General features: G+C 44.6%; 66 non-coding genes across 66 annotated transcripts; all 66 read left to right on the plus strand.

Moving 5' to 3' along the window:
- The first annotated feature begins 47 nt into the window (after nt 1-47).
- Nucleotides 48-166, plus strand: LOC125792330 (5S ribosomal RNA). Its single transcript, XR_007432062.1, has one exon. It is a non-coding gene; the product is annotated as a 5S ribosomal RNA (ribosomal RNA).
- Nucleotides 167-276: 110 nt separating this feature from the next.
- LOC125790829 (5S ribosomal RNA) lies at nt 277-395 on the plus strand. Its single transcript, XR_007430555.1, has one exon. It is a non-coding gene; the product is annotated as a 5S ribosomal RNA (ribosomal RNA).
- Nucleotides 396-505: 110 nt separating this feature from the next.
- Nucleotides 506-624, plus strand: LOC125792197 (5S ribosomal RNA). Its single transcript, XR_007431929.1, has one exon. It is a non-coding gene; the product is annotated as a 5S ribosomal RNA (ribosomal RNA).
- A 110-nt stretch (nt 625-734) lies between these two features.
- On the plus strand, nt 735-853 carry LOC125790840 (5S ribosomal RNA). The gene has a single exon (XR_007430566.1). It is a non-coding gene; the product is annotated as a 5S ribosomal RNA (ribosomal RNA).
- A 110-nt stretch (nt 854-963) lies between these two features.
- On the plus strand, nt 964-1,082 carry LOC125790851 (5S ribosomal RNA). Its single transcript, XR_007430577.1, has one exon. It is a non-coding gene; the product is annotated as a 5S ribosomal RNA (ribosomal RNA).
- Nucleotides 1,083-1,192: 110 nt separating this feature from the next.
- On the plus strand, nt 1,193-1,311 carry LOC125790863 (5S ribosomal RNA). Its single transcript, XR_007430589.1, has one exon. It is a non-coding gene; the product is annotated as a 5S ribosomal RNA (ribosomal RNA).
- A 110-nt stretch (nt 1,312-1,421) lies between these two features.
- On the plus strand, nt 1,422-1,540 carry LOC125790874 (5S ribosomal RNA). The gene has a single exon (XR_007430600.1). It is a non-coding gene; the product is annotated as a 5S ribosomal RNA (ribosomal RNA).
- Nucleotides 1,541-1,650: 110 nt separating this feature from the next.
- Nucleotides 1,651-1,769, plus strand: LOC125790885 (5S ribosomal RNA). Its single transcript, XR_007430611.1, has one exon. It is a non-coding gene; the product is annotated as a 5S ribosomal RNA (ribosomal RNA).
- A 110-nt stretch (nt 1,770-1,879) lies between these two features.
- Nucleotides 1,880-1,998, plus strand: LOC125790896 (5S ribosomal RNA). The gene has a single exon (XR_007430622.1). It is a non-coding gene; the product is annotated as a 5S ribosomal RNA (ribosomal RNA).
- A 110-nt stretch (nt 1,999-2,108) lies between these two features.
- LOC125790907 (5S ribosomal RNA) lies at nt 2,109-2,227 on the plus strand. Its single transcript, XR_007430633.1, has one exon. It is a non-coding gene; the product is annotated as a 5S ribosomal RNA (ribosomal RNA).
- A 110-nt stretch (nt 2,228-2,337) lies between these two features.
- On the plus strand, nt 2,338-2,456 carry LOC125790918 (5S ribosomal RNA). The gene has a single exon (XR_007430644.1). It is a non-coding gene; the product is annotated as a 5S ribosomal RNA (ribosomal RNA).
- A 110-nt stretch (nt 2,457-2,566) lies between these two features.
- Nucleotides 2,567-2,685, plus strand: LOC125790929 (5S ribosomal RNA). Its single transcript, XR_007430655.1, has one exon. It is a non-coding gene; the product is annotated as a 5S ribosomal RNA (ribosomal RNA).
- A 110-nt stretch (nt 2,686-2,795) lies between these two features.
- On the plus strand, nt 2,796-2,914 carry LOC125790940 (5S ribosomal RNA). Its single transcript, XR_007430666.1, has one exon. It is a non-coding gene; the product is annotated as a 5S ribosomal RNA (ribosomal RNA).
- A 110-nt stretch (nt 2,915-3,024) lies between these two features.
- On the plus strand, nt 3,025-3,143 carry LOC125791827 (5S ribosomal RNA). The gene has a single exon (XR_007431559.1). It is a non-coding gene; the product is annotated as a 5S ribosomal RNA (ribosomal RNA).
- A 110-nt stretch (nt 3,144-3,253) lies between these two features.
- Nucleotides 3,254-3,372, plus strand: LOC125790951 (5S ribosomal RNA). The gene has a single exon (XR_007430677.1). It is a non-coding gene; the product is annotated as a 5S ribosomal RNA (ribosomal RNA).
- Nucleotides 3,373-3,482: 110 nt separating this feature from the next.
- On the plus strand, nt 3,483-3,601 carry LOC125790962 (5S ribosomal RNA). The gene has a single exon (XR_007430688.1). It is a non-coding gene; the product is annotated as a 5S ribosomal RNA (ribosomal RNA).
- A 110-nt stretch (nt 3,602-3,711) lies between these two features.
- On the plus strand, nt 3,712-3,830 carry LOC125790974 (5S ribosomal RNA). Its single transcript, XR_007430700.1, has one exon. It is a non-coding gene; the product is annotated as a 5S ribosomal RNA (ribosomal RNA).
- A 110-nt stretch (nt 3,831-3,940) lies between these two features.
- Nucleotides 3,941-4,059, plus strand: LOC125792166 (5S ribosomal RNA). The gene has a single exon (XR_007431898.1). It is a non-coding gene; the product is annotated as a 5S ribosomal RNA (ribosomal RNA).
- A 110-nt stretch (nt 4,060-4,169) lies between these two features.
- LOC125790985 (5S ribosomal RNA) lies at nt 4,170-4,288 on the plus strand. Its single transcript, XR_007430711.1, has one exon. It is a non-coding gene; the product is annotated as a 5S ribosomal RNA (ribosomal RNA).
- A 110-nt stretch (nt 4,289-4,398) lies between these two features.
- Nucleotides 4,399-4,517, plus strand: LOC125792350 (5S ribosomal RNA). Its single transcript, XR_007432082.1, has one exon. It is a non-coding gene; the product is annotated as a 5S ribosomal RNA (ribosomal RNA).
- Nucleotides 4,518-4,627: 110 nt separating this feature from the next.
- Nucleotides 4,628-4,746, plus strand: LOC125790996 (5S ribosomal RNA). The gene has a single exon (XR_007430722.1). It is a non-coding gene; the product is annotated as a 5S ribosomal RNA (ribosomal RNA).
- Nucleotides 4,747-4,856: 110 nt separating this feature from the next.
- On the plus strand, nt 4,857-4,975 carry LOC125791007 (5S ribosomal RNA). The gene has a single exon (XR_007430733.1). It is a non-coding gene; the product is annotated as a 5S ribosomal RNA (ribosomal RNA).
- Nucleotides 4,976-5,085: 110 nt separating this feature from the next.
- LOC125791802 (5S ribosomal RNA) lies at nt 5,086-5,204 on the plus strand. The gene has a single exon (XR_007431534.1). It is a non-coding gene; the product is annotated as a 5S ribosomal RNA (ribosomal RNA).
- Nucleotides 5,205-5,314: 110 nt separating this feature from the next.
- On the plus strand, nt 5,315-5,433 carry LOC125791018 (5S ribosomal RNA). Its single transcript, XR_007430744.1, has one exon. It is a non-coding gene; the product is annotated as a 5S ribosomal RNA (ribosomal RNA).
- Nucleotides 5,434-5,543: 110 nt separating this feature from the next.
- On the plus strand, nt 5,544-5,662 carry LOC125791029 (5S ribosomal RNA). The gene has a single exon (XR_007430755.1). It is a non-coding gene; the product is annotated as a 5S ribosomal RNA (ribosomal RNA).
- A 110-nt stretch (nt 5,663-5,772) lies between these two features.
- Nucleotides 5,773-5,891, plus strand: LOC125791040 (5S ribosomal RNA). The gene has a single exon (XR_007430766.1). It is a non-coding gene; the product is annotated as a 5S ribosomal RNA (ribosomal RNA).
- Nucleotides 5,892-6,001: 110 nt separating this feature from the next.
- LOC125791051 (5S ribosomal RNA) lies at nt 6,002-6,120 on the plus strand. Its single transcript, XR_007430777.1, has one exon. It is a non-coding gene; the product is annotated as a 5S ribosomal RNA (ribosomal RNA).
- A 110-nt stretch (nt 6,121-6,230) lies between these two features.
- Nucleotides 6,231-6,349, plus strand: LOC125791062 (5S ribosomal RNA). Its single transcript, XR_007430788.1, has one exon. It is a non-coding gene; the product is annotated as a 5S ribosomal RNA (ribosomal RNA).
- A 110-nt stretch (nt 6,350-6,459) lies between these two features.
- On the plus strand, nt 6,460-6,578 carry LOC125791073 (5S ribosomal RNA). Its single transcript, XR_007430799.1, has one exon. It is a non-coding gene; the product is annotated as a 5S ribosomal RNA (ribosomal RNA).
- Nucleotides 6,579-6,688: 110 nt separating this feature from the next.
- Nucleotides 6,689-6,807, plus strand: LOC125792475 (5S ribosomal RNA). The gene has a single exon (XR_007432208.1). It is a non-coding gene; the product is annotated as a 5S ribosomal RNA (ribosomal RNA).
- A 110-nt stretch (nt 6,808-6,917) lies between these two features.
- Nucleotides 6,918-7,036, plus strand: LOC125791085 (5S ribosomal RNA). The gene has a single exon (XR_007430811.1). It is a non-coding gene; the product is annotated as a 5S ribosomal RNA (ribosomal RNA).
- A 110-nt stretch (nt 7,037-7,146) lies between these two features.
- Nucleotides 7,147-7,265, plus strand: LOC125791096 (5S ribosomal RNA). The gene has a single exon (XR_007430822.1). It is a non-coding gene; the product is annotated as a 5S ribosomal RNA (ribosomal RNA).
- Nucleotides 7,266-7,375: 110 nt separating this feature from the next.
- LOC125791107 (5S ribosomal RNA) lies at nt 7,376-7,494 on the plus strand. Its single transcript, XR_007430833.1, has one exon. It is a non-coding gene; the product is annotated as a 5S ribosomal RNA (ribosomal RNA).
- A 110-nt stretch (nt 7,495-7,604) lies between these two features.
- LOC125791118 (5S ribosomal RNA) lies at nt 7,605-7,723 on the plus strand. The gene has a single exon (XR_007430844.1). It is a non-coding gene; the product is annotated as a 5S ribosomal RNA (ribosomal RNA).
- A 110-nt stretch (nt 7,724-7,833) lies between these two features.
- LOC125791622 (5S ribosomal RNA) lies at nt 7,834-7,952 on the plus strand. Its single transcript, XR_007431348.1, has one exon. It is a non-coding gene; the product is annotated as a 5S ribosomal RNA (ribosomal RNA).
- Nucleotides 7,953-8,062: 110 nt separating this feature from the next.
- LOC125792087 (5S ribosomal RNA) lies at nt 8,063-8,181 on the plus strand. The gene has a single exon (XR_007431819.1). It is a non-coding gene; the product is annotated as a 5S ribosomal RNA (ribosomal RNA).
- Nucleotides 8,182-8,309: 128 nt separating this feature from the next.
- On the plus strand, nt 8,310-8,428 carry LOC125791129 (5S ribosomal RNA). The gene has a single exon (XR_007430855.1). It is a non-coding gene; the product is annotated as a 5S ribosomal RNA (ribosomal RNA).
- Nucleotides 8,429-8,538: 110 nt separating this feature from the next.
- Nucleotides 8,539-8,657, plus strand: LOC125792439 (5S ribosomal RNA). The gene has a single exon (XR_007432171.1). It is a non-coding gene; the product is annotated as a 5S ribosomal RNA (ribosomal RNA).
- A 110-nt stretch (nt 8,658-8,767) lies between these two features.
- LOC125791814 (5S ribosomal RNA) lies at nt 8,768-8,886 on the plus strand. Its single transcript, XR_007431546.1, has one exon. It is a non-coding gene; the product is annotated as a 5S ribosomal RNA (ribosomal RNA).
- Nucleotides 8,887-9,014: 128 nt separating this feature from the next.
- On the plus strand, nt 9,015-9,133 carry LOC125791140 (5S ribosomal RNA). The gene has a single exon (XR_007430866.1). It is a non-coding gene; the product is annotated as a 5S ribosomal RNA (ribosomal RNA).
- Nucleotides 9,134-9,243: 110 nt separating this feature from the next.
- Nucleotides 9,244-9,362, plus strand: LOC125791151 (5S ribosomal RNA). The gene has a single exon (XR_007430877.1). It is a non-coding gene; the product is annotated as a 5S ribosomal RNA (ribosomal RNA).
- A 110-nt stretch (nt 9,363-9,472) lies between these two features.
- On the plus strand, nt 9,473-9,591 carry LOC125791162 (5S ribosomal RNA). Its single transcript, XR_007430888.1, has one exon. It is a non-coding gene; the product is annotated as a 5S ribosomal RNA (ribosomal RNA).
- A 110-nt stretch (nt 9,592-9,701) lies between these two features.
- LOC125791173 (5S ribosomal RNA) lies at nt 9,702-9,820 on the plus strand. Its single transcript, XR_007430899.1, has one exon. It is a non-coding gene; the product is annotated as a 5S ribosomal RNA (ribosomal RNA).
- Nucleotides 9,821-9,930: 110 nt separating this feature from the next.
- LOC125791854 (5S ribosomal RNA) lies at nt 9,931-10,049 on the plus strand. Its single transcript, XR_007431586.1, has one exon. It is a non-coding gene; the product is annotated as a 5S ribosomal RNA (ribosomal RNA).
- A 197-nt stretch (nt 10,050-10,246) lies between these two features.
- LOC125791184 (5S ribosomal RNA) lies at nt 10,247-10,365 on the plus strand. The gene has a single exon (XR_007430910.1). It is a non-coding gene; the product is annotated as a 5S ribosomal RNA (ribosomal RNA).
- A 110-nt stretch (nt 10,366-10,475) lies between these two features.
- LOC125791989 (5S ribosomal RNA) lies at nt 10,476-10,594 on the plus strand. Its single transcript, XR_007431721.1, has one exon. It is a non-coding gene; the product is annotated as a 5S ribosomal RNA (ribosomal RNA).
- Nucleotides 10,595-10,704: 110 nt separating this feature from the next.
- LOC125791197 (5S ribosomal RNA) lies at nt 10,705-10,823 on the plus strand. The gene has a single exon (XR_007430922.1). It is a non-coding gene; the product is annotated as a 5S ribosomal RNA (ribosomal RNA).
- A 110-nt stretch (nt 10,824-10,933) lies between these two features.
- Nucleotides 10,934-11,052, plus strand: LOC125791208 (5S ribosomal RNA). The gene has a single exon (XR_007430934.1). It is a non-coding gene; the product is annotated as a 5S ribosomal RNA (ribosomal RNA).
- Nucleotides 11,053-11,162: 110 nt separating this feature from the next.
- Nucleotides 11,163-11,281, plus strand: LOC125791219 (5S ribosomal RNA). The gene has a single exon (XR_007430945.1). It is a non-coding gene; the product is annotated as a 5S ribosomal RNA (ribosomal RNA).
- Nucleotides 11,282-11,478: 197 nt separating this feature from the next.
- On the plus strand, nt 11,479-11,597 carry LOC125791230 (5S ribosomal RNA). Its single transcript, XR_007430956.1, has one exon. It is a non-coding gene; the product is annotated as a 5S ribosomal RNA (ribosomal RNA).
- A 110-nt stretch (nt 11,598-11,707) lies between these two features.
- LOC125791241 (5S ribosomal RNA) lies at nt 11,708-11,826 on the plus strand. Its single transcript, XR_007430967.1, has one exon. It is a non-coding gene; the product is annotated as a 5S ribosomal RNA (ribosomal RNA).
- A 110-nt stretch (nt 11,827-11,936) lies between these two features.
- LOC125791252 (5S ribosomal RNA) lies at nt 11,937-12,055 on the plus strand. The gene has a single exon (XR_007430978.1). It is a non-coding gene; the product is annotated as a 5S ribosomal RNA (ribosomal RNA).
- A 110-nt stretch (nt 12,056-12,165) lies between these two features.
- LOC125791263 (5S ribosomal RNA) lies at nt 12,166-12,284 on the plus strand. Its single transcript, XR_007430989.1, has one exon. It is a non-coding gene; the product is annotated as a 5S ribosomal RNA (ribosomal RNA).
- Nucleotides 12,285-12,394: 110 nt separating this feature from the next.
- Nucleotides 12,395-12,513, plus strand: LOC125791274 (5S ribosomal RNA). The gene has a single exon (XR_007431000.1). It is a non-coding gene; the product is annotated as a 5S ribosomal RNA (ribosomal RNA).
- Nucleotides 12,514-12,623: 110 nt separating this feature from the next.
- Nucleotides 12,624-12,742, plus strand: LOC125791285 (5S ribosomal RNA). The gene has a single exon (XR_007431011.1). It is a non-coding gene; the product is annotated as a 5S ribosomal RNA (ribosomal RNA).
- A 110-nt stretch (nt 12,743-12,852) lies between these two features.
- Nucleotides 12,853-12,971, plus strand: LOC125791296 (5S ribosomal RNA). Its single transcript, XR_007431022.1, has one exon. It is a non-coding gene; the product is annotated as a 5S ribosomal RNA (ribosomal RNA).
- Nucleotides 12,972-13,081: 110 nt separating this feature from the next.
- LOC125791308 (5S ribosomal RNA) lies at nt 13,082-13,200 on the plus strand. The gene has a single exon (XR_007431034.1). It is a non-coding gene; the product is annotated as a 5S ribosomal RNA (ribosomal RNA).
- A 110-nt stretch (nt 13,201-13,310) lies between these two features.
- On the plus strand, nt 13,311-13,429 carry LOC125791319 (5S ribosomal RNA). The gene has a single exon (XR_007431045.1). It is a non-coding gene; the product is annotated as a 5S ribosomal RNA (ribosomal RNA).
- A 110-nt stretch (nt 13,430-13,539) lies between these two features.
- LOC125791330 (5S ribosomal RNA) lies at nt 13,540-13,658 on the plus strand. The gene has a single exon (XR_007431056.1). It is a non-coding gene; the product is annotated as a 5S ribosomal RNA (ribosomal RNA).
- A 110-nt stretch (nt 13,659-13,768) lies between these two features.
- Nucleotides 13,769-13,887, plus strand: LOC125791341 (5S ribosomal RNA). Its single transcript, XR_007431067.1, has one exon. It is a non-coding gene; the product is annotated as a 5S ribosomal RNA (ribosomal RNA).
- Nucleotides 13,888-13,997: 110 nt separating this feature from the next.
- On the plus strand, nt 13,998-14,116 carry LOC125791352 (5S ribosomal RNA). The gene has a single exon (XR_007431078.1). It is a non-coding gene; the product is annotated as a 5S ribosomal RNA (ribosomal RNA).
- A 110-nt stretch (nt 14,117-14,226) lies between these two features.
- LOC125791363 (5S ribosomal RNA) lies at nt 14,227-14,345 on the plus strand. The gene has a single exon (XR_007431089.1). It is a non-coding gene; the product is annotated as a 5S ribosomal RNA (ribosomal RNA).
- Nucleotides 14,346-14,455: 110 nt separating this feature from the next.
- LOC125791374 (5S ribosomal RNA) lies at nt 14,456-14,574 on the plus strand. The gene has a single exon (XR_007431100.1). It is a non-coding gene; the product is annotated as a 5S ribosomal RNA (ribosomal RNA).
- Nucleotides 14,575-14,684: 110 nt separating this feature from the next.
- On the plus strand, nt 14,685-14,803 carry LOC125791385 (5S ribosomal RNA). Its single transcript, XR_007431111.1, has one exon. It is a non-coding gene; the product is annotated as a 5S ribosomal RNA (ribosomal RNA).
- Nucleotides 14,804-14,913: 110 nt separating this feature from the next.
- LOC125791396 (5S ribosomal RNA) lies at nt 14,914-15,032 on the plus strand. Its single transcript, XR_007431122.1, has one exon. It is a non-coding gene; the product is annotated as a 5S ribosomal RNA (ribosomal RNA).
- Nucleotides 15,033-15,142: 110 nt separating this feature from the next.
- LOC125791407 (5S ribosomal RNA) lies at nt 15,143-15,261 on the plus strand. Its single transcript, XR_007431133.1, has one exon. It is a non-coding gene; the product is annotated as a 5S ribosomal RNA (ribosomal RNA).
- Nucleotides 15,262-25,000: the final 9,739 nt, after the last annotated feature.

Genomic DNA, 25,000 nt, shown 5'->3' on the forward strand with positions numbered 1-25,000 from the left:
AACATAGATGAAGTTGCATAAGTAGTCTTGATGAGAGCTCTGCAATGGCTTACGGTCACACTACCCTGAGAACGCCCGATCTCGTCTGATCTCGGAAGCTAAGCAGGGTTTGGCCTGGTTAGTACTTGGATGGGAGACCACCTGGGAATACCAGGTGCTTTAAGCTTTTCCCCTCTTGCTTCCATTACCATGGTCTTGTTATACATTACTAGTTTGTTATCTGAAACCCAACATAGATGAAGTTGCATAAGTAGTCTTGATGAGAGCTCTGCAATGGCTTACGGTCACACTACCCTGAGAACGCCCGATCTCGTCTGATCTCGGAAGCTAAGCAGGGTTTGGCCTGGTTAGTACTTGGATGGGAGACCACCTGGGAATACCAGGTGCTGTAAGCTTTTCCCCTCTTGCTTCCATTACCATGGTCTTGTTATACATTACTAGTTTGTTATCTGAAACCCAACATAGATGAAGTTGCATAAGTAGTCTTGATGATTGCTCTGCAATGGCTTACGGTCACACTACCCTGAGAACGCCCGATCTCGTCTGATCTCGGAAGCTAAGCAGGGTTTGGCCTGGTTAGTGCTTGGATGGGAGACCACCTGGGAATACCAGGTGCTGTAAGCTTTTCCTCTCTTGCTTCCATTACAATGGTCTTGTTATACATTACTAGTTTGTTATCTGAAACCCAACATAGATGAAGTTGCATAAGTAGTCTTGATGAGAGCTCTGCAATGGCTTACGGTCACACTACCCTGAGAACGCCCGATCTCGTCTGATCTCGGAAGCTAAGCAGGGTTTGGCCTGGTTAGTACTTGGATGGGAGACCACCTGGGAATACCAGGTGCTGTAAGCTTTTCCCCTCTTGCTTCCATTACCATGGTCTTGTTATACATTACTAGTTTGTTATCTGAAACCCAACATAGATGAAGTTGCATAAGTAGTCTTGATGAGAGCTCTGCAATGGCTTACGGTCACACTACCCTGAGAACGCCCGATCTCGTCTGATCTCGGAAGCTAAGCAGGGTTTGGCCTGGTTAGTACTTGGATGGGAGACCACCTGGGAATACCAGGTGCTGTAAGCTTTTCCCCTCTTGCTTCCATTACCATGGTCTTGTTATACATTACTAGTTTGTTATCTGAAACCCAACATAGATGAAGTTGCATAAGTAGTCTTGATGAGAGCTCTGCAATGGCTTACGGTCACACTACCCTGAGAACGCCCGATCTCGTCTGATCTCGGAAGCTAAGCAGGGTTTGGCCTGGTTAGTACTTGGATGGGAGACCACCTGGGAATACCAGGTGCTGTAAGCTTTTCCCCTCTTGCTTCCATTACCATGGTCTTGTTATACATTACTAGTTTGTTATCTGAAACCCAACATAGATGAAGTTGCATAAGTAGTCTTGATGAGAGCTCTGCAATGGCTTACGGTCACACTACCCTGAGAACGCCCGATCTCGTCTGATCTCGGAAGCTAAGCAGGGTTTGGCCTGGTTAGTACTTGGATGGGAGACCACCTGGGAATACCAGGTGCTGTAAGCTTTTCCCCTCTTGCTTCCATTACCATGGTCTTGTTATACATTACTAGTTTGTTATCTGAAACCCAACATAGATGAAGTTGCATAAGTAGTCTTGATGAGAGCTCTGCAATTGCTTACGGTCACACTACCCTGAGAACGCCCGATCTCGTCTGATCTCGGAAGCTAAGCAGGGTTTGGCCTGGTTAGTACTTGGATGGGAGACCACCTGGGAATACCAGGTGCTGTAAGCTTTTCCCCTCTTGCTTCCATTACCATGGTCTTGTTATACATTACTAGTTTGTTATCTGAAACCCAACATAGATGAAGTTGCATAAGTAGTCTTGATGAGAGCTCTGCAATGGCTTACGGTCACACTACCCTGAGAACGCCCGATCTCGTCTGATCTCGGAAGCTAAGCAGGGTTTGGCCTGGTTAGTACTTGGATGGGAGACCACCTGGGAATACCAGGTGCTGTAAGCTTTTCCCCTCTTGCTTCCATTACCATGGTCTTGTTATACATTACTAGTTTGTTATCTGAAACCCAACATAGATGAAGTTGCATAAGTAGTCTTGATGAGAGCTCTGCAATGGCTTACGGTCACACTACCCTGAGAACGCCCGATCTCGTCTGATCTCGGAAGCTAAGCAGGGTTTGGCCTGGTTAGTACTTGGATGGGAGACCACCTGGGAATACCAGGTGCTGTAAGCTTTTCCCCTCTTGCTTCCATTACCATGGTCTTGTTATACATTACTAGTTTGTTATCTGAAACCCAACATAGATGAAGTTGCATAAGTAGTCTTGATGAGAGCTCTGCAATGGCTTACGGTCACACTACCCTGAGAACGCCCGATCTCGTCTGATCTCGGAAGCTAAGCAGGGTTTGGCCTGGTTAGTACTTGGATGGGAGACCACCTGGGAATACCAGGTGCTGTAAGCTTTTCCCCTCTTGCTTCCATTACCATGGTCTTGTTATACATTACTAGTTTGTTATCTGAAACCCAACATAGATGAAGTTGCATAAGTAGTCTTGATGAGAGCTCTGCAATGGCTTACGGTCACACTACCCTGAGAACGCCCGATCTCGTCTGATCTCGGAAGCTAAGCAGGGTTTGGCCTGGTTAGTACTTGGATGGGAGACCACCTGGGAATACCAGGTGCTGTAAGCTTTTCCTCTCTTGCTTCCATTACCATGGTCTTGTTATACATTACTAGTTTGTTATCTGAAACCCAACATAGATGAAGTTGCATAAGTAGTCTTGATGAGAGCTCTGCAATGGCTTACGGTCACACTACCCTGAGAACGCCCGATCTCGTCTGATCTCGGAAGCTAAGCAGGGTTTGGCCTGGTTAGTACTTGGATGGGAGACCACCTGGGAATACCAGGTGCTGTAAGCTTTTCCCCTCTTGCTTCCATTACCATGGTCTTGTTATACATTACTAGTTTGTTATCTGAAACCCAACATAGATGAAGTTGCATAAGTAGTCTTGATGAGAGCTCTGCAATGGCTTACGGTAACACTACCCTGAGAACGCCCGATCTCGTCTGATCTCGGAAGCTAAGCAGGGTTTGGCCTGGTTAGTACTTGGATGGGAGACCACCTGGGAATACCAGGTGCTGTAAGCTTTTCCCCTCTTGCTTCCATTACCATGGTCTTGTTATACATTACTAGTTTGTTATCTGAAACCCAACATAGATGAAGTTGCATAAGTAGTCTTGATGAGAGCTCTGCAATGGCTTACGGTCACACTACCCTGAGAACGCCCGATCTCGTCTGATCTCGGAAGCTAAGCAGGGTTTGGCCTGGTTAGTACTTGGATGGGAGACCACCTGGGAATACCAGGTGCTGTAAGCTTTTCCCCTCTTGCTTCCATTACCATGGTCTTGTTATACATTACTAGTTTGTTATCTGAAACCCAACATAGATGAAGTTGCATAAGTAGTCTTGATGAGAGCTCTGCAATGGCTTACGGTCACACTACCCTGAGAACGCCCGATCTCGTCTGATCTCGGAAGCTAAGCAGGGTTTGGCCTGGTTAGTACTTGGATGGGAGACCACCTGGGAATACCAGGTGCTGTAAGCTTTTCCCCTCTTGCTTCCATTACCATGGTCTTGTTATACATTACTAGTTTGTTATCTGAAACCCAACATAGATGAAGTTGCATAAGTAGTCTTGATGAGAGCTCTGCAATGGCTTACGGTCACACTACCCTGAGAACGCCCGATCTCGTCTGATCTCGGAAGCTAAGCAGGGTTTGGCCTGGTTAGTACTTGGATGGGAGACCACCTGGGAATACCAGGTGCTGTAAGCTTTTCCCCTGTTGCTTCCATTACCATGGTCTTGTTATACATTACTAGTTTGTTATCTGAAACCCAACATAGATGAAGTTGCATAAGTAGTCTTGATGAGAGCTCTGCAATGGCTTACGGTCACACTACCCTGAGAACGCCCGATCTCGTCTGATCTCAGAAGCTAAGCAGGGTTTGGCCTGGTTAGTACTTGGATGGGAGACCACCTGGGAATACCAGGTGCTGTAAGCTTTTCCCCTCTTGCTTCCATTACCATGGTCTTGTTATACATTACTAGTTTGTTATCTGAAACCCAACATAGATGAAGTTGCATAAGTAGTCTTGATGAGAGCTCTACAATGGCTTACGGTCACACTACCCTGAGAACGCCCGATCTCGTCTGATCTCGGAAGCTAAGCAGGGTTTGGCCTGGTTAGTACTTGGATGGGAGACCACCTGGGAATACCAGGTGCTGTAAGCTTTTCCCCTCTTGCTTCCATTACCATGGTCTTGTTATACATTACTAGTTTGTTATCTGAAACCCAACATAGATGAAGTTGCATAAGTAGTCTTGATGAGAGCTCTGCAATGGCTTACGGTCACACTACCCTGAGAACGCCCGATCTCGTCTGATCTCGGAAGCTAAGCAGGGTTTGGCCTGGTTAGTACTTGGATGGGAGACCACCTGGGAATACAAGGTGCTGTAAGCTTTTCCCCTCTTGCTTCCATTACCATGGTCTTGTTATACATTACTAGTTTGTTATCTGAAACCCAACATAGATGAAGTTGCATAAGTAGTCTTGATGAGAGCTCTGCAATGGCTTACGGTCACACTACCCTGAGAACGCCCGATCTCGTCTGATCTCGGAAGCTAAGCAGGGTTTGGCCTGGTTAGTACTTGGATGGGAGACCACCTGGGAATACCAGGTGCTGTAAGCTTTTCCCCTCTTGCTTCCATTACCATGGTCTTGTTATACATTACTAGTTTGTTATCTGAAACCCAACATAGATGAAGTTGCATAAGTAGTCTTGATGAGAGCTCTGCAATGGCTTACGGTCACACTACCCTGAGAACGCCCGATCTCGTCTGATCTCGGAAGCTAAGCAGGGTTTGGCCTGGTTAGTACTTGGATGGGAGACCACCTGGGAATACCAGGTGCTGTAAGCTTTTCCCCTCTTGCTTCCATTACCATGGTCTTGTTATACATTACTAGTTTGTTATCTGAAACCCAACATAGATGAAGTTGCATAAGTAGTCTTGATGAGAGCTCTGCAATGGCTTACGGTCACACTACCCTGAGAATGCCCGATCTCGTCTGATCTCGGAAGCTAAGCAGGGTTTGGCCTGGTTAGTACTTGGATGGGAGACCACCTGGGAATACCAGGTGCTGTAAGCTTTTCCCCTCTTGCTTCCATTACCATGGTCTTGTTATACATTACTAGTTTGTTATCTGAAACCCAACATAGATGAAGTTGCATAAGTAGTCTTGATGAGAGCTCTGCAATGGCTTACGGTCACACTACCCTGAGAACGCCCGATCTCGTCTGATCTCGGAAGCTAAGCAGGGTTTGGCCTGGTTAGTACTTGGATGGGAGACCACCTGGGAATACCAGGTGCTGTAAGCTTTTCCCCTCTTGCTTCCATTACCATGGTCTTGTTATACATTACTAGTTTGTTATCTGAAACCCAACATAGATGAAGTTGCATAAGTAGTCTTGATGAGAGCTCTGCAATGGCTTACGGTCACACTACCCTGAGAACGCCCGATCTCGTCTGATCTCGGAAGCTAAGCAGGGTTTGGCCTGGTTAGTACTTGGATGGGAGACCACCTGGGAATACCAGGTGCTGTAAGCTTTTCCCCTCTTGCTTCCATTACCATGGTCTTGTTATACATTACTAGTTTGTTATCTGAAACCCAACATAGATGAAGTTGCATAAGTAGTCTTGATGAGAGCTCTGCAACGGCTTACGGTCACACTACCCTGAGAACGCCCGATCTCGTCTGATCTCGGAAGCTAAGCAGGGTTTGGCCTGGTTAGTACTTGGATGGGAGACCACCTGGGAATACCAGGTGCTGTAAGCTTTTCCCCTCTTGCTTCCATTACCATGGTCTTGTTATACATTACTAGTTTGTTATCTGAAACCCAACATAGATGAAGTTGCATAAGTAGTCTTGATGAGAGCTCTGCAATGGCTTACGGTCACACTACCCTGAGAACGCCCGATCTCGTCTGATCTCGGAAGCTAAGCAGGGTTTGGCCTGGTTAGTACTTGGATGGGAGACCACCTGGGAATACCAGGTGCTGTAAGCTTTTCCCCTCTTGCTTCCATTACCATGGTCTTGTTATACATTACTAGTTTGTTATCTGAAACCCAACATAGATGAAGTTGCATAAGTAGTCTTGATGAGAGCTCTGCAATGGCTTACGGTCACACTACCCTGAGAACGCCCGATCTCGTCTGATCTCGGAAGCTAAGCAGGGTTTGGCCTGGTTAGTACTTGGATGGGAGACCACCTGGGAATACCAGGTGCTGTAAGCTTTTCCCCTCTTGCTTCCATTACCATGGTCTTGTTATACATTACTAGTTTGTTATCTGAAACCCAACATAGATGAAGTTGCATAAGTAGTCTTGATGAGAGCTCTGCAATGGCTTACGGTCACACTACCCTGAGAACGCCCGATCTCGTCTGATCTCGGAAGCTAAGCAGGGTTTGGCCTGGTTAGTACTTGGATGGGAGACCACCTGGGAATACCAGGTGCTGTAAGCTTTTCCCCTCTTGCTTCCATTACCATGGTCTTGTTATACATTACTAGTTTGTTATCTGAAACCCAACATAGATGAAGTTGCATAAGTAGTCTTGATGAGAGCTCTGCAATGGCTTACGGTCACACTACCCTGAGAACGCCCGATCTCGTCTGATCTCGGAAGCTAAGCAGGGTTTGGCCTGGTTAGTACTTAGATGGGAGACCACCTGGGAATACCAGGTGCTCTAAGCTTTTCCCCTCTTGCTTCCATTACCATGGTCTTGTTATACATTACTAGTTTGTTATCTGAAACCCAACATAGATGAAGTTGCATAAGTAGTCTTGACGAGAGCTCTGCAATGGCTTACGGTCACACTACCCTGAGAACGCCCGATCTCGTCTGATCTCGGAAGCTAAGCAGGGTTTGGCCTGGTTAGTACTTGGATGGGAGACCACCTGGGAATACCAGGTGCTGTAAGCTTTTCCCCTCTTGCTTCCATTACCATGGTCTTGTTATACATTACTAGTTTGTTATCTGAAACCCAACATAGATGAAGTTGCATAAGTAGTCTTGATGAGAGCTCTGCAATGGCTTACGGTCACACTACCCTGAGAACGCCCGATCTCGTCTGATCTCGGAAGCTAAGCAGGGTTTGGCCTGGTTAGTACTTGGATGGGAGACCACCTGGGAATACCAGGTGCTGTAAGCTTTTCCCCTCTTGCTTCCATTACCATGGTCTTGTTATACATTACTAGTTTGTTATCTGAAACCCAACATAGATGAAGTTGCATAAGTAGTCTTGATGAGAGCTCTGCAATGGCTTACGGTCACACTACCCTGAGAACGCCCGATCTCGTCTGATCTCGGAAGCTAAGCAGGGTTTGGCCTGGTTAGTACTTGGATGGGAGACCACCTGGGAATACCAGGTGCTGTAAGCTTTTCCCCTCTTGCTTCCATTACCATGGTCTTGTTATACATTACTAGTTTGTTATCTGAAACCCAACATAGATGAAGTTGCATAAGTAGTCTTGATGAGAGCTCTGCAATGGCTTACGGTCACACTACCCTGAGAACGCCCGATCTCGTCTGATCTCGGAAGCTAAGCAGGGTTTGGCCTGGTTAGTACTTGGATGGGAGACCACCTGGGAATACCAGGTGCTGTAAGCTTTTCCCCTCTTGCTTCCATTACCATGGTCTTGTTATACATTACTAGTTTGTTATCTGAAACCCAACATAGATGAAGTTGCATAAGTAGTCTTGATGAGAGCTCTGCAATGGCTTACAGTCACACTACCCTGAGAACGCCCGATCTCGTCTGATCTCGGAAGCTAAGCAGGGTTTGGCCTGGTTAGTACTTGGATGGGAGACCACCTGGGAATACCAGGTGCTGTAAGCTTTTCCCCTCTTGCTTCCATTACCATGGTCTTGTTATACATTACTAGTTTGTTATCTGAAACCCAACATAGATGAAGTTGCATAAGTAGTCTTGATGAGAGCTCTGCAATGGCTTACGGTCACACTACCCTGAGAACGCCCGATCTCTTCTGATCTCGGAAGCTAAGCAGGGTTTGGCTTGGTTAGTACTTGGATGGGAGACCACCTGGGAATACCAGGTGCTGTAAGCTTTTCCCCTCTTGCTTCCATTACCATGGTCTTGTTATACATTACTAGTTTGTTATACATTACTAGTTTGTTATCTGAAACCCAACATAGATGAAGTTGCATAAGTAGTCTTGATGAGAGCTCTGCAATGGCTTACGGTCACACTACCCTGAGAACGCCCGATCTCGTCTGATCTCGGAAGCTAAGCAGGGTTTGGCCTGGTTAGTACTTGGATGGGAGACCACCTGGGAATACCAGGTGCTGTAAGCTTTTCCCCTCTTGCTTCCATTACCATGGTCTTGTTATACATTACTAGTTTGTTATCTGAAACCCAACATAGATGAAGTTGCATAAGTAGTCTTGATGAGAGCTCTCCAAAGGCTTACAGTCACACTACCCCGAGAACGCCCGATCTCGTCTGATCTCGGACGCTAAGCAGGGTTTGGCCTGGTTAGTACTTGGATGGGAGACCACCTGGGAATACCAGGTGCTGTAAGCTTTTCCCCTCTTGCTTCCATTACCATGGTCTTGTTATACATTACTAGTTTGTTATCTGAAACCCAACATAGATGAAGTTGCATAAGTAGTCTTGATGAGAGCTCTGCAATGGCTTACGGTCACACTACCCTGAGAACACCCGATCTCTTCTGATCTCGGAAGCTAAGCAGGGTTTGGCTTGGTTAGTACTTGGATGGGAGACCACCTGGGAATACCAGGTGCTGTAAGCTTTTCCCCTCTTGCTTCCATTACCATGGTCTTGTTATACATTACTAGTTTGTTATACATTACTAGTTTGTTATCTGAAACCCAACATAGATGAAGTTGCATAAGTAGTCTTGATGAGAGCTCTGCAAAGGCTTACGGTCACACTACCCTGAGAACGCCCGATCTCGTCTGATCTCGGAAGCTAAGCAGGGTTTGGCCTGGTTAGTACTTGGATGGGAGACCACCTGGGAATACCAGGTGCTGTAAGCTTTTCCCCTCTTGCTTCCATTACCATGGTCTTGTTATACATTACTAGTTTGTTATCTGAAACCCAACATAGATGAAGTTGCATAAGTAGTCTTGATGAGAGCTCTGCAATGGCTTACGGTCACACTACCCTGAGAACGCCCGATCTCGTCTGATCTCGGAAGCTAAGCAGGGTTTGGCCTGGTTAGTACTTGGATGGGAGACCACCTGGGAATACCAGGTGCTGTAAGCTTTTCCCCTCTTGCTTCCATTACCATGGTCTTGTTATACATTACTAGTTTGTTATCTGAAACCCAACATAGATGAAGTTGCATAAGTAGTCTTGATGAGAGCTCTGCAATGGCTTACGGTCACACTACCCTGAGAACGCCCGATCTCGTCTGATCTCGGAAGCTAAGCAGGGTTTGGCCTGGTTAGTACTTGGATGGGAGACCACCTGGGAATACCAGGTGCTGTAAGCTTTTCCCCTCTTGCTTCCATTACCATGGTCTTGTTATACATTACTAGTTTGTTATCTGAAACCCAACATAGATGAAGTTGCATAAGTAGTCTTGATGAGAGCTCTGCAATGGCTTACGGTCACACTACCCTGAGAACGCCCGATCTCGTCTGATCTCGGAAGCTAAGCAGGGTTTGGCCTGGTTAGTACTTGGATGGGAGACCACCTGGGAATACCAGGTGCTGTAAGCTTTTCCCCTCTTGCTTCCATTACCATGGTCTTGTTATACATTACTAGTTTGTTATCTGAAACCCAACATAGATGAAGTTGCATAAGTAGTCTTGATGAGAGCTCTGCAATGGCTTACGGTCACACTACCCTGAGAACGCCCGATCTCGTCTGATCTCGGAAGCTAAGCAGGGTTTGGCCTGGTTAGTACTTGGATGGGAGACCACCTGCGAATACCAGGTGCTGTAAGCTTTTCCCCTCTTGCTTCCATTACCATGGTCTTGTTATACATTACTAGTTTCTTATCTGAAACCCAACATAGATGAAGTGCTGTAAGCTTTTCCCCTCTTGCTTCCATTACCATGGTCTTGTTATACATTACTAGTTTGTTATCTGAAACCCAACATAGATGAAGTTGCATAAGTAGTCTTGATGAGAGCTCTGCAATGGCTTACGGTCACACTACCCTGAGAACGCCCGATCTCGTCTGATCTCGGAAGCTAAGCAGGGTTTGGCCTGGTTAGTACTTGGATGGGAGACCACCTGGGAATACCAGGTGCTGTAAGCTTTTCCCCTCTTGCTTCCATTACCATGGTCTTGTTATACATTACTAGTTTGTTATCTGAAACCCAACATAGATGAAGTTGCATAAGTAGTCTTGATGAGAGCTCTGCAATGGCTTACGGTCACACTACCCTGAGAACGCCCGATCTCGTCTGATCTTGGAAGCTAAGCAGGGTTTGGCCTGGTTAGTACTTGGATGGGAGACCACCTGGGAATACCAGGTGCTGTAAGCTTTTCCCCTCTTGCTTCCATTACCATGGTCTTGTTATACATTACTAGTTTGTTATCTGAAACCCAACATAGATGAAGTTGCATAAGTAGTCTTGATGAGAGCTCTGCAATGGCTTACGGTCACACTACCCTGAGAACGCCCGATCTCGTCTGATCTCGGAAGCTAAGCAGGGTTTGGCCTGGTTAGTACTTGGATGGGAGACCACCTGGGAATACCAGGTGCTGTAAGCTTTTCCCCTCTTGCTTCCATTACCATGGTCTTGTTATACATTACTAGTTTGTTATCTGAAACCCAACATAGATGAAGTTGCATAAGTAGTCTTGATGAGAGCTCTGCAATGGCTTACGGTCACACTACCCTGAGAACGCCCGATCTCGTCTGATCTCGGAAGCTAAGCAGGGTTTGGCCTGGTTAGTACTTGGATGGGAGACCACCTGGGAATACCAGGTGCTGTAAGCTTTTCCCCTCTTGCTTCCATTACCATGGTCTTGTTATACATTACTAGTTTGTTATCTGAAACCCAACATAGATGAAGTTGCATAAGTAGTCTTGATGAGAGCTCTGCAATGGCTTACGGTCACACTACCCTGAGAACGCCCGATCTCGTCTGATCTCGGAAGCTAAGCAGGGTTTGGCCTGGTTAGTACTTGGATGGGAGACCACCTGGGAATACCAGGTGCTGTAAGCTTTTCCCCTCTTGCTTCCATTACCATGGTCTTGTTATACATTACTAGTTTCTTATCTGAAACCCAACATAGATGAAGTGCTGTAAGCTTTTCCCCTCTTGCTTCCATTACCATGGTCTTGTTATACATTACTAGTTTGTTATCTGAAACCCAACATAGATGAAGTTGCATAAGTAGTCTTGATGAGAGCTCTGCAATGGCTTACGGTCACACTACCCTGAGAACGCCCGATCTCGTCTGATCTCGGAAGCTAAGCAGGGTTTGGCCTGGTTAGTACTTGGATGGGAGACCACCTGGGAATACCAGGTGCTGTAAGCTTTTCCCCTCTTGCTTCCATTACCATGGTCTTGTTATACATTACTAGTTTGTTATCTGAAACCCAACATAGATGAAGTTGCATAAGTAGTCTTGATGAGAGCTCTGCAATGGCTTACGGTCACACTACCCTGAGAACGCCCGATCTCGTCTGATCTCGGAAGCTAAGCAGGGTTTGGCCTGGTTAGTACTTGGATGGGAGACCACCTGGGAATACCAGGTGCTGTAAGCTTTTCCCCTCTTGCTTCCATTACCATGGTCTTGTTATACATTACTAGTTTGTTATCTGAAACCCAACATAGATGAAGTTGCATAAGTAGTCTTGATGAGAGCTCTGCAATGGCTTACGGTCACACTACCCTGAGAACGCCCGATCTCGTCTGATCTCGGAAGCTAAGCAGGGTTTGGCCTGGTTAGTACTTGGATGGGAGACCACCTGGGAATACCAGGTGCTGTAAGCTTTTCCCCTCTTGCTTCCATTACCATGGTCTTGTTATACATTACTAGTTTGTTATCTGAAACCCAACATAGATGAAGTTGCATAAGTAGTCTTGATGAGAGCTCTGCAATGGCTTACGGTCACACTACCCTGAGAACGCCCGATCTCGTCTGATCTCGGAAGCTAAGCAGGGTTTGGCCTGGTTAGTACTTGGATGGGAGACCACCTGGGAATACCAGGTGCTGTAAGCTTTTCCCCTCTTGCTTCCATTACCATGGTCTTGTTATACATTACTAGTTTGTTATCTGAAACCCAACATAGATGAAGTTGCATAAGTAGTCTTGATGAGAGCTCTGCAATGGCTTACGGTCACACTACCCTGAGAACGCCCGATCTCGTCTGATCTCGGAAGCTAAGCAGGGTTTGGCCTGGTTAGTACTTGGATGGGAGACCACCTGGGAATACCAGGTGCTGTAAGCTTTTCCCCTCTTGCTTCCATTACCATGGTCTTGTTATACATTACTAGTTTGTTATCTGAAACCCAACATAGATGAAGTTGCATAAGTAGTCTTGATGAGAGCTCTGCAATGGCTTACGGTCACACTACCCTGAGAACGCCCGATCTCGTCTGATCTCGGAAGCTAAGCAGGGTTTGGCCTGGTTAGTACTTGGATGGGAGACCACCTGGGAATACCAGGTGCTGTAAGCTTTTCCCCTCTTGCTTCCATTACCATGGTCTTGTTATACATTACTAGTTTGTTATCTGAAACCCAACATAGATGAAGTTGCATAAGTAGTCTTGATGAGAGCTCTGCAATGGCTTACGGTCACACTACCCTGAGAACGCCCGATCTCGTCTGATCTCGGAAGCTAAGCAGGGTTTGGCCTGGTTAGTACTTGGATGGGAGACCACCTGGGAATACCAGGTGCTGTAAGCTTTTCCCCTCTTGCTTCCATTACCATGGTCTTGTTATACATTACTAGTTTGTTATCTGAAACCCAACATAGATGAAGTTGCATAAGTAGTCTTGATGAGAGCTCTGCAATGGCTTACGGTCACACTACCCTGAGAACGCCCGATCTCGTCTGATCTCGGAAGCTAAGCAGGGTTTGGCCTGGTTAGTACTTGGATGGGAGACCACCTGGGAATACCAGGTGCTGTAAGCTTTTCCCCTCTTGCTTCCATTACCATGGTCTTGTTATACATTACTAGTTTGTTATCTGAAACCCAACATAGATGAAGTTGCATAAGTAGTCTTGATGAGAGCTCTGCAATGGCTTACGGTCACACTACCCTGAGAACGCCCGATCTCGTCTGATCTCGGAAGCTAAGCAGGGTTTGGCCTGGTTAGTACTTGGATGGGAGACCACCTGGGAATACCAGGTGCTGTAAGCTTTTCCCCTCTTGCTTCCATTACCATGGTCTTGTTATACATTACTAGTTTGTTATCTGAAACCCAACATAGATGAAGTTGCATAAGTAGTCTTGATGAGAGCTCTGCAATGGCTTACGGTCACACTACCCTGAGAACGCCCGATCTCGTCTGATCTCGGAAGCTAAGCAGGGTTTGGCCTGGTTAGTACTTGGATGGGAGACCACCTGGGAATACCAGGTGCTGTAAGCTTTTCCCCTCTTGCTTCCATTACCATGGTCTTGTTATACATTACTAGTTTGTTATCTGAAACCCAACATAGATGAAGTTGCATAAGTAGTCTTGATGAGAGCTCTGCAATGGCTTACGGTCACACTACCCTGAGAACGCCCGATCTCGTCTGATCTCGGAAGCTAAGCAGGGTTTGGCCTGGTTAGTACTTGGATGGGAGACCACCTGGGAATACCAGGTGCTGTAAGCTTTTCCCCTCTTGCTTCCATTACCATGGTCTTGTTATACATTACTAGTTTGTTATCTGAAACCCAACATAGATGAAGTTGCATAAGTAGTCTTGATGAGAGCTCTGCAATGGCTTACGGTCACACTACCCTGAGAACGCCCGATCTCGTCTGATCTCGGAAGCTAAGCAGGGTTTGGCCTGGTTAGTACTTGGATGGGAGACCACCTGGGAATACCAGGTGCTGTAAGCTTTTCCCCTCTTGCTTCCATTACCATGGTCTTGTTATACATTACTAGTTTGTTATCTGAAACCCAACATAGATGAAGTTGCATAAGTAGTCTTGATGAGAGCTCTGCAATGGCTTACGGTCACACTACCCTGAGAACGCCCGATCTCGTCTGATCTCGGAAGCTAAGCAGGGTTTGGCCTGGTTAGTACTTGGATGGGAGACCACCTGGGAATACCAGGTGCTGTAAGCTTTTCCCCTCTTGCTTCCATTACCATGGTCTTGTTATACATTACTAGTTTGTTATCTGAAACCCAACATAGATGAAGTTGCATAAGTAGTCTTGATGAGAGCTCTGCAATGGCTTACGGTCACACTACCCTGAGAACGCCCGATCTCGTCTGATCTCGGAAGCTAAGCAGGGTTTGGCCTGGTTAGTACTTGGATGGGAGACCACCTGGGAATACCAGGTGCTGTAAGCTTTTCCCCTCTTGCTTCCATTACCATGGTCTTGTTATACATTACTAGTTTGTTATCTGAAACCCAACATAGATGAAGTTGCATAAGTAGTCTTGATGAGAGCTCTGCAATGGCTTACGGTCACACTACCCTGAGAACGCCCGATCTCGTCTGATCTCGGAAGCTAAGCAGGGTTTGGCCTGGTTAGTACTTGGATGGGAGACCACCTGGGAATACCAGGTGCTGTAAGCTTTTCCCCTCTTGCTTCCATTACCATGGTCTTGTTATACATTACTAGTTTGTTATCTGAAACCCAACATAGATGAAGTTGCATAAGTAGTCTTGATGAGAGCTCTGCAATGGCTTACGGTCACACTACCCTGAGAACGCCCGATCTCGTCTGATCTCGGAAGCTAAGCAGGGTTTGGCCTGGTTAGTACTTGGATGGGAGACCACCTGGGAATACCAGGTGCTGTAAGCTTTTCCCCTCTTGCTTCCATTACCATGGTCTTGTTATACATTACTAGTTTGTTATCTGAAACCCAACATAGATGAAGTTGCATAAGTAGTCTTGATGAGAGCTCTGCAATGGCTTACGGTCACACTACCCTGAGAACGCCCGATCTCGTCTGATCTCGGAAGCTAAGCAGGGTTTGGCCTGGTTAGTACTTGGATGGGAGACCACCTGGGAATACCAGGTGCTGTAAGCTTTTCCCCTCTTGCTTCCATTACCATGGTCTTGTTATACATTACTAGTTTGTTATCTGAAACCCAACATAGATGAAGTTGCATAAGTAGTCTTGATGAGAGCTCTGCAATGGCTTACGGTCACACTACCCTGAGAACGCCCGATCTCGTCTGATCTCGGAAGCTAAGCAGTGTATCGGGCTCAGTGGTTTAATACCTGGTGCTAATTGAGATGTTGAAATATTTTTAATTGGGCGCCAGTTATTAAATTAATTTAATTAGATTAATTAATAAATAAATTAATCAAATTAATTAATAACACAAGACATCTCAGGGTGTGGTTTCTACAGGTGACAGAAATTTTCATAACCAAGTTATCCAGAAAAACACACTGAAATGACAGGTTTTGTAAAATAAAAGTATTTATTAAATCACACATATATGAGTAAATAATTCATTAAAAAGTCATAAATGTAGCCATTAGATATCAAATCATAGTGTAGAATGATAAATGAGAAATAAACAACAAACACGTTATAATGCTGATATGAAAGGAATAAAGATTAATAGAACTATTAAGTGAATATTTCTAAATAAGGGTCTAAGGCATTTTAAGTCTACGAAACCAGTTCTTATTTCCAACCAAGCCACTCAAAATGAATCATCTATACTAAAGAAGACTAAATTAAAGACCCGATCCAAACCATGACCAACAGACACCATCTGCCGAAAGATTAAACCCAGCTCTGCCTTACTCTGAGTTGTTGAAGTGGGCCTTGGTGACGTCCGCCTGGGTTGGTCGTCTGATGCTTCACCCCGAAAAAGGATCACGTGAGCCTGTCTGCAGGGTGGTTTGACTTCCTGTGTCAGCACGGAGCCCCATTAGAACCCACAGGGTAAATCCCCACTCTCAGCTGGCTTGCTGGTGGCCTCCGGACCGCAGGTTTCTGGGTTGGATCTGGCGGATCTCCTTTTCAGCTGTACTTTAGCTAAACTTAGATGGAATAATGCTTGGCTTCGTAGATTGTAAAATAACCTTAGATATTTTAACTAGGATAGCTAATATTAATATACTTGAAGATTAAATGCACTAGTCTAAGAAAACTAACTTAAGATGACTAAACTAACAGTCTATCCTTTCTCCATCTCTGGGCTCCCTAACCTCTCTCTTCTAACTGTTTTCCTCAACTCATCTTCTCCAACTCCTTCTCCCACTCCTTCTCTAACTGCTTCTCCTCCAACTGCTCTGACCTGAACTCCCAAAACTCAACTGGAAACTCTAAACTGTGTCTGCCCAGTTTAACTATTAGACTCTGTGGCCTGTTTGGCCCTCGAGCTATGATTGGCCCTGTGGCCCAAATGTCTGTGTTTTGATTGGTCTAGGAGCAATTTCAAACTTTGGTGGGGATTCACAAAGGGCCATAAACCCCCCCTCGCTCACATGGTCAGCATGCTTCAGCTAGTGAGATTTCCATTTTTTTTCTAATAGACCAAACCAAAAGAAAACTCAATTAAGCAGTGGATTAAAAATACATTTTTCAGCATATCAGTTTGTGAGGATAAATTCAGGAAACAACAATCTTACAATTGAATCACAATAAATGTACTATATATATTTTGCCCACAAACAGTTTTGTAATACTAGATAATCTTAGAAATACAACGATGGATGATACTCTGTCAGAAAGAGATCAAGAGTCATGTTATTATTTAAACCCAATTAAATCACTTAAAAGATAATACCTGGTTAAACCACTGATAACCAAATAAAGCTAAATTATCAAATGCTAGTTAAACCTTGTTGATTCAGACTTGAATGTGTAGAAAAATTGAATCAGGACACATCCAAACACATATACCATATACCAGACACATATACCATTATCTAGTAAACATTCTATAAAACACATTTTTTTATATAGTCAATATAGATGTATTTTAAGCAAAATCTTCTGAGTGAGAAATTCCTCCCCTCTGCTGAGTGTTCAGATAAGGCTTGGTCCTTGCCTGTCTGAATTTACGACGGTGGGGGAAGGAGTTCTTTCTGCACCCCACAGAATTTGAGCCTGCAATGTTGAAAATGGAATCCCAAGCTTAGAACATTTCTCTTAATTTCATTAATCTTATTTCTAAGTGATTGCAGAAATAACTAGGCACAAACCCCTAAATTGGTACAACATTTGGTGAATTAACAATTTCCAAGGCATTAATTAAGTTTTGACACTCTCTTAAGTCCGCAGTCCCGTCCTAGTGATGGTGTTGCAAATGTTCCAAATGTTTACATTAACTCCGAGGTTTATGACTTGGAGGAATGTAAACAGAATTTTACCCTAAACTCGCATTTAGGGCTCTTGAGCGAGGCTGAGTGAAGAAATAGTCAGTAAATGTCATTTTGAAATTTAAGGTTGTTTGAAAAAAAGATTACTCCAAGGTTTTTTTAGAGTGTTCTGGGTTCGAAGTTTCCTTATAGGCCGTAAAGTGGGGGTAGTGTGTGTTTGTGTCCAAGCAATGAAGAAATCCTCTGGTTAATCCACTACATTCCCCCCCAATCGATCGATGGGCCACTGGACGTTGGGTCATCGGTCGATGTCAACGTGGATTTCTGTAGACAGAGCATGTTAGGTACATCTTTCATGCAATTGGTGTCTTGTTGGTCATGCTTTCTTAAGACAATCTACTACAAGGTAGCTGACAGAGTTTTTGGTCTAATAGATTTCTCTGATGATCAGTTTTTTTTTGTTGTAGCTATTGGCTTTTGGTTCTGAATAAAATAGTTAATTTAATGTGATAGTGTGGCAACAAGCATATGAAAGGGGTCACAAATAGTTTGCTAGCTATTTGTTCCTTTATAACTTTATCAAGACAACCTACCCATAAGGTATGCTTCAATAATTAGCCACTACTTAGTCAACAATTGAGAACAATATAGCGGAGCAAACATAGTCAGAAGGGAAACAAAATATGTTTTGGGCACCTGAAGAGAGGAGAAAGAAAAGCAAAAAAAAATTGGCACCCCCCCTCTCCACGTATTTATTATACTGCTATGCTAATGGTTTGAAATGGTGATTCAAACACTAGGTTTAACAAAATATCCAATTTGTTGTGAGTTATGCTACTTGGATAGGTGAGTTCCAGACAGTGAATGTGTGGTACTTTCTCAATTTAACAATTGCGTCAGGTCAGAATATGGTGGACAATGAACACTCAGTGTGTCTAAGTATTTGGCCCAGTATTATGATTTAACCTAGGGCATTATTGGTCCCGACTTGTCCCATGGGGCTTTTGCATAGTTTAATTGGGTTACATTGAACTTGTTTGAGAATCGGTTTAATAAAACACTGACGATGCGGGATTTGGTTCCAGATGCGAGGCAGTTTGTCTGCCTCTGCATGAGGACCAAACCAATGAGACCTGAGCTCGCGAATTGTTTTGCCAGTGCTGTGCTGGGACCTCACCAGTAGCTTGTCAGCAGTGTAGCACAATGGTTGGTAGCCAAGCGTGCTTTTTCCCAGTTTTGGGTGTTTCCGCAGTTCACCGCTAGAACGGTGAGATATACCAACACCTGAGAAAGTGTGGTTCAGCGAAAAAGTTGTGGCCTGGGCCATTTCAATAGGGTCTGGGGGACATCCCCCCCATCTGGCAAATGCACCTGCCACAGTGATGAGATGTTTGTTCCTTCGAACAAATTTCATGAGTCTTTCGACCCAATCCATTTGTGGAATTGGCCATATACCACACAGATCTTCTGAAGATTGGGGCTGAAAACAAACTAGCCTTTTTCCAACAAGTGGCAGATATGTCAATTGTGGGAATGCTTGGTGTGTTTCCCCCATCATTTTGTGGTCCACCCATGGGTGATCGAGGGCCTGGGCCAGGCTCTCCCCCCCCATGGCGCTGAGGCACCACGAATGAAGATGAAGCGTGTGTATCTGGGGCATAAACAAACAGGCCCTTGAGCATCCTGAAAGACGCACAGTAAGTGGCAAGTGGATCAAGTTGAAATGCCAGTGTTCTGAAAGAAGTGTTGCCACATGCACCAATTGTCATGTTAACTTTCCATTTGATCTGAGCATTCCGAAAAGCCCATCCATCTGTGTAGATGGTGGGAATGTTTTTACATTCATAAGAATCCAAGGGACTGTGTTTGTCTGGAACCACTGGTGCAGGAACAAGAAGAGAACAATCCTTTTGGTGCACGAACAGAGGATCACAGTTAGTCCGTGGCAAGGAACCTGCAGGTGGTCTGTGAACAGCTGACTTGTCAGCCCATGGAACAAAGATTTCACCGTTGACCGTTGTGTTAAGAGTGAATGACTTTCCAGCTTTTGGGTTGTACTCATCTACAGCCGTAGAGGGAGTCAATGCCCATGAACAGGTGTTTTGTTTTAGAGTCATGCTCTGAAGATGGTGGTTTCAGAATCCTGACTGTGAGCTTCTCATTGATTCCCGTGGAATTTGAAGGTTCAATGAGCTTGTGTGGCTCAATGTTGCTAGCAACATGATAGCATTGAACTCTATCCTGTGCCTTAGGACAGGGCAGGGGTTCGCAAACCTGTGCCCAGATTCTACGATGCTGAAAGTCAATCAATGGTTTGAACCGGTCAAGGAGGTCTTTGCCAAAGAGCAATTGGACGTTCTCCAATGGAGAAATATGAATTGGATGGGTGAGGCTCATTGGACCGATGGCAACGTGCACCAGGGCTACAGAATGCAGAGTGATACCAGTGTGCGAATATGGTTGAAGGTGAAGAGCACACTTTTTCAGAGGTATCTCTTTGTTGTTTCGGCGGGCTGTCGCCCTCACCTGGTCAAAAAGTGAATTTGACATTAAAGAAATGTCTGACCCCGTGTCCAAAAGAGCTTCATACCCGAACACATCTTCCAGCCAGGTGGCTAGGTAGAATTTTGGTGTTGAACCTTTCTCGGTTAAGAAACCCAAGAATTGTTTAGGTGGTGGATCCTCCAGGCTGAGGGAAGAAGCTTCCTCAGTGTGGTTGTTTTCAGCGTCTGGCTGTACAACCAAGGCTGCATTGGGGTGGATGGATTTCGCACCCCCCCAAGCAGGTTGATCTGGAGCTTGGACAATTGGCAAGAATTCAGATTCAGCATTGTCCTGCTTGCGTATTTCGTCACGAAATTGTCTGAGCAGACTGCCGTCTTTAGTGCTCAGGTTAGTTGGATATGTCTCATGCTTGTGCCCTTTAGGTGGACACCAACGTTTGTGGTGCTTTGGGCTCTTTCTCCTGAGCGGAGATTGAAGTTTGCTGGAGCTCTGTGCTCGAGCATGGTGCTGTGAGTGTTTGCCATTCCAACTGCGTTTTATCCTACCTTTCCTTCGATAGGAGGGCTTTTGGTCACTTTGCTGGGCCCAATGTAGGGACGAGCGACGCCAAGAGTGGAACACTCTCTGGTTTTTGTGGTTTAACTGGGTCTTAGGTGGCATTGGAGCCTTGTGTGCCCCTTTTTGCTTGACGTGGGAGGACTGCTCATTAATTATCAGGATGTCATTTGACTCTGATTTTTTATTAATGTTTTGTTGGAACTTAGCAAATCCTCTGAGAGCCAAATCACGCAGCTGCCGGCTTGTTAGCGTACGAGGGCAGGCTGCGACTCCAAAAGAGCGACTGGTGGAGGGATGGAGGTTTCTCACGAACAATGTTTTGAAAACTTCCTCTTCCTCCATTCCAGGCTCATTTCTATAGCCGAAATAAGCTAGCCTGAGGCGGTGATAGTACTGTAGGGGTGTTTCCTGGCGGCTCTGCTTAATTGCAAGAGCTGCAGCAAGGCCGGTTTGAACAAGGTGGTTGGAGAACTCATTCTCCAAAGCCTTGCAAAGAGCAGGATAATCTCTCTTAACCTGGGGTGGTTGGCGCTCAATGAAACGTCCAACTTCCCGACTAGAGGACACCTTAATGAGGTAGATTTTATCATTTACCGTGGCCTTGGGGAAACGGCGTAAGAAGAAGTCAATGTCGCGAAGATACTGGTGGACATCATTAGAACCGTCCGGTTCTGGTTCAAAGCGTGGGATGTTACGCGCAATTTTGTCCAAATCTCTATCAGAGGGTGCTTGAGGTTGCACAGAGGTCCCATGTGGCTGGGAACGCTGAGTGAACCTTGGTTCTACTGGCGCTTCAGCACCTTTAAGGGAGACTAGAGGGATTGTATTTGGGGATGGTTGTTGCTTAGGATCCGGAACCCCAGGGGTTCCTGATTTACCAGCTGGATTGATGGGGGAGTCTCCCTCCATCATCAGCTCAAATGTTAACTCTGTTTGGTCTCGAGTTAATTTGACTGCATTGTTAGCATGTGCTAATTCAGTTTGTAGCTCAACCTGTCTTGCAATAGCATGTTTTAGTTTTTCCTGTGACTGAGCTGCAAGTTGGGTAGCTATGTTGGCTTCCTTTTGAAGCAGCTGCACTTCGGTTTTGAGGTCTCTTTGGTTCATTTCAGACTGTACAGTTTTGTTCTCTAGGTCTGCAACTCTATCATTTAAAGTCACAATCTCTGCTTGGAGATTTTGAATGGTTTTGGAGGAAGCAGCAAGTTGATCCTGTGACAACAGCAGTTGTTTCCACAGTATTAGGGAAATCGGATCCACTTGTTGCTTGCCCTCAAGGATTTTAGATACACACTCATTGAGGCTTTTGGCAATTAGTGCATGGAGACCCCCACTGTCCGTTTGTTGGACTGGGACGGTAAGTCCTGGGGGTAAACCAGCTGTAAGCTCTAAAAGAGCTTTTTCAGTGACACACATTTTGATTTACGTAAAGCACGTGGAATCAAACAATTTTGATGACAAACAAGTTTATTTTATGTTCGAGTCAATTAGCATTGTGCCTTTTATAAGAAAAACATCTGTTAAAAGGGGGCGACCTAAGGTTACAATTAGTAGATTAATTTTAAAAGAATAGTTAGATTTGTTGTCAGTGGTGCTAGTGAACAGTTTAATAACTGTAGGGCACTATACACAATATGTCTAAATATGGGTATAGTTATTAACTATGTACAGGATGGGAGAATTTAACTATGTATTTAGCACAGGTGTGCTGGGTATATGGTTGAGTAACTGATAACTGGATAAGTTTTTTTTTTTTTTTGGTTAATTAATTAATTAATTTCAATCAGTTATTAATAATTGATCTTAATCGATCAATAATTAATCTTAATTTATTTGAAGATGGTTGAATTAAATTGAAAATAATTAACAAAAATTTAATTAACTTTACTTAATCAAATTGATTAAAATGACCAGTTAATTATTTTATGTTGTGATTAGTTACTCAATGGAGATAGCTATTTAGCTTGGTTCAATGTAACATAAAGAGTAATGTTTGAGAGAGCAGACCTGAAACTTAAATTTAACTATTTAATATTAACCGATTAAATTAATGCAGTTATTTGTTTACTTATTTACAAACCATTTAACCCAACCACAATGCAAATTCCCTTTATTAACTTAACAAAAAGTTTGTTTGAAATTGGCACCCTCTGGCGACAGAAACTCTAAATGCACTCTACAGGATGATAGCAATTACACAAGTACAACACCAGGTGGCGACACAGCTATGTGGCTAAGTGGCTCCCTCTGGTGGTCAAACAAATTAAATGCACCTTTCTGCACTGTATGCAGTTACCCAAATCAAACACCAGATGGCGATGTGGCAGTGTACCCCCCCTAGTGGTGAGGGGTAGTAAAACACCCTTTGAGTTTGAGTGTAAATAGTCAGGCTGTCCACCAGATGGTGGCAGAGGCCGACTGGTGGGAGTGGTCACGCCCACTGATGATGCCACGTTAAGGACCGCCCTTTGGGTCTGGGACCTTGTCAGCAGATTTGACTGACTCAGTCGACTGTGAATAGCAGAGGAGAAGGGCACGGCTGTCCGAAAGTTTAACACAGCAGCAACACACTTCACAAGATGAGCAAAGAGGATTTACATCCTGGCGTGGTTAGTTTAATCACGCACACAATAAACTTCCTGCCACTCAGGGTGGTGTTACGTAAAAGTTAGCTACTCTTTTACGCACGTGGAAGTGTCCAGTACTGCGGGATTTTACGGATTTCGCGCAAAAACCAGCAGTTTTAACTGGAGCGCGGAGTCAATGAGCCGGAGATCCGCGACTCATAGCTGCGCGAAGGCCTTATCAGATCAACACTGGCAAAATATGTCTATTTTACCGGAAACAGTTCGAACTTTATGTAAGTACACACGTATATACACGTATATACACCCGGGTTTAAGGTTACCCACACACGGCGGTGTGTTAACCAAGCTTATTTTACAAATAAGCGTAATGTTTCCAAGAGCGCTCACGTACCACACACACCCAACACGTTATACAGACACACAGGGGACCGTGCGCGTGACACGCACACACACAGGGGACTGGCCAGTCCTGAATTGTAAACAAAAACACGTGTAGAACATGTGCGTGTGTTTCTAACATGCTGGGTTTATGCAGGTAACTCCAGCTAGGCCAGCTAGCCAGCAGCTAACGCATTTAGCAATAAAAACAAAATACACTTTATTCTGCAACTTACAGCGCTATTTCCTGGAACTGGTTATGAAATGTGTATACTCTGGTCCCGCGGCGGAGAGCCAATAAGAACATAATCCTGCCCCACGTCGGCGCGCCAAATTATGTAGCGGGCTCAGTGGTTTAATACCTGGTGCTAATTGAGATGTTGAAATATTTTTAATTGGGCGCCAGTTATTAAATTAATTTAATTAGATTAATTAATACATTAATTAATCAAATTAATTAATAACACAAGACATCTCAGGGTGTGGTTTCTACAGGTGACAGAAATTTTCATAACCAAGTTATCCAGAAAAACACACTGAAATTACAGGTTTTGTAAAATAAAAGTATTTATTAAATCACACATATATGAGTAAATAATTCATTAAAAAGTCATAAATGTAGCCATTAGATATCAAATCATAGTGTAGAATGATAAATGAGAAATAAACAACAAACACGTTATAATGCTGATATGAAAGGAATAAAGATTAATAGAACTATTAAGTGAATATTTCTAAATAAGGGTCTAAGGCATTTTAAGTCTACGAAACCAGTTCTTATTTCCAACCAAGCAACTCAAAATGAGTCATCTATACTAAAGAAGACTAAATTAAAGACCCGATCAAAACCATGACCAACAGACACCATCTGCCGAAAGATTAAACCCAGCTCTGCCTTACTCTGAGTTGTTGAAGTGGGCCTTGGTGACGTCCGCCTGGGTTGGTCGTCTGATGCTTCACCCCGAAAAAGGATCACGTGAGCCTGTCTGCAGGGTGGTTTGACTTCCTGTGTCAGCACGGAGCCCCATTAGAACCCACAGGGTAAATCCCCACTCTCAGCTGGCTTGCTGGTGGCCTCCGGACCGCAGGATTCTGGGTTGGATCTGGCGGATCTCCTTTTCAGCTGTACTTTAGCTAAACTTAGATGGAATAATGCTTGGCTTCGTAGATTGTAAAATAACCTTAGATATTTTAACTAGGATAGCTAATATTAATATACTTGAAGATTAAATGCACTGGTCTAAGAAAACTAACTTAAGATGACTAAACTAACAGTCTATCCTTTCTCCATCTCTGGGCTCCCTAACCTCTCTCCTCTAACTGTTTTCCTCAACTCATCTTCTCCAACTCCTTCTCCCACTCCTTCTCTAACTGCTTCTCCTCCAACTGCTCTGACCTGAACTCCCAAAACTCAACTGGAAACTCTAAAACTGTGTCTGCCCAGTTTAACTATTA

This window comes from Astyanax mexicanus, unplaced genomic scaffold (genome assembly GCF_023375975.1).
Source record: "Astyanax mexicanus isolate ESR-SI-001 unplaced genomic scaffold, AstMex3_surface scaffold_36, whole genome shotgun sequence".
In the NCBI taxonomy this organism is placed as follows: domain Eukaryota; kingdom Metazoa; phylum Chordata; class Actinopteri; order Characiformes; family Acestrorhamphidae; genus Astyanax; species Astyanax mexicanus.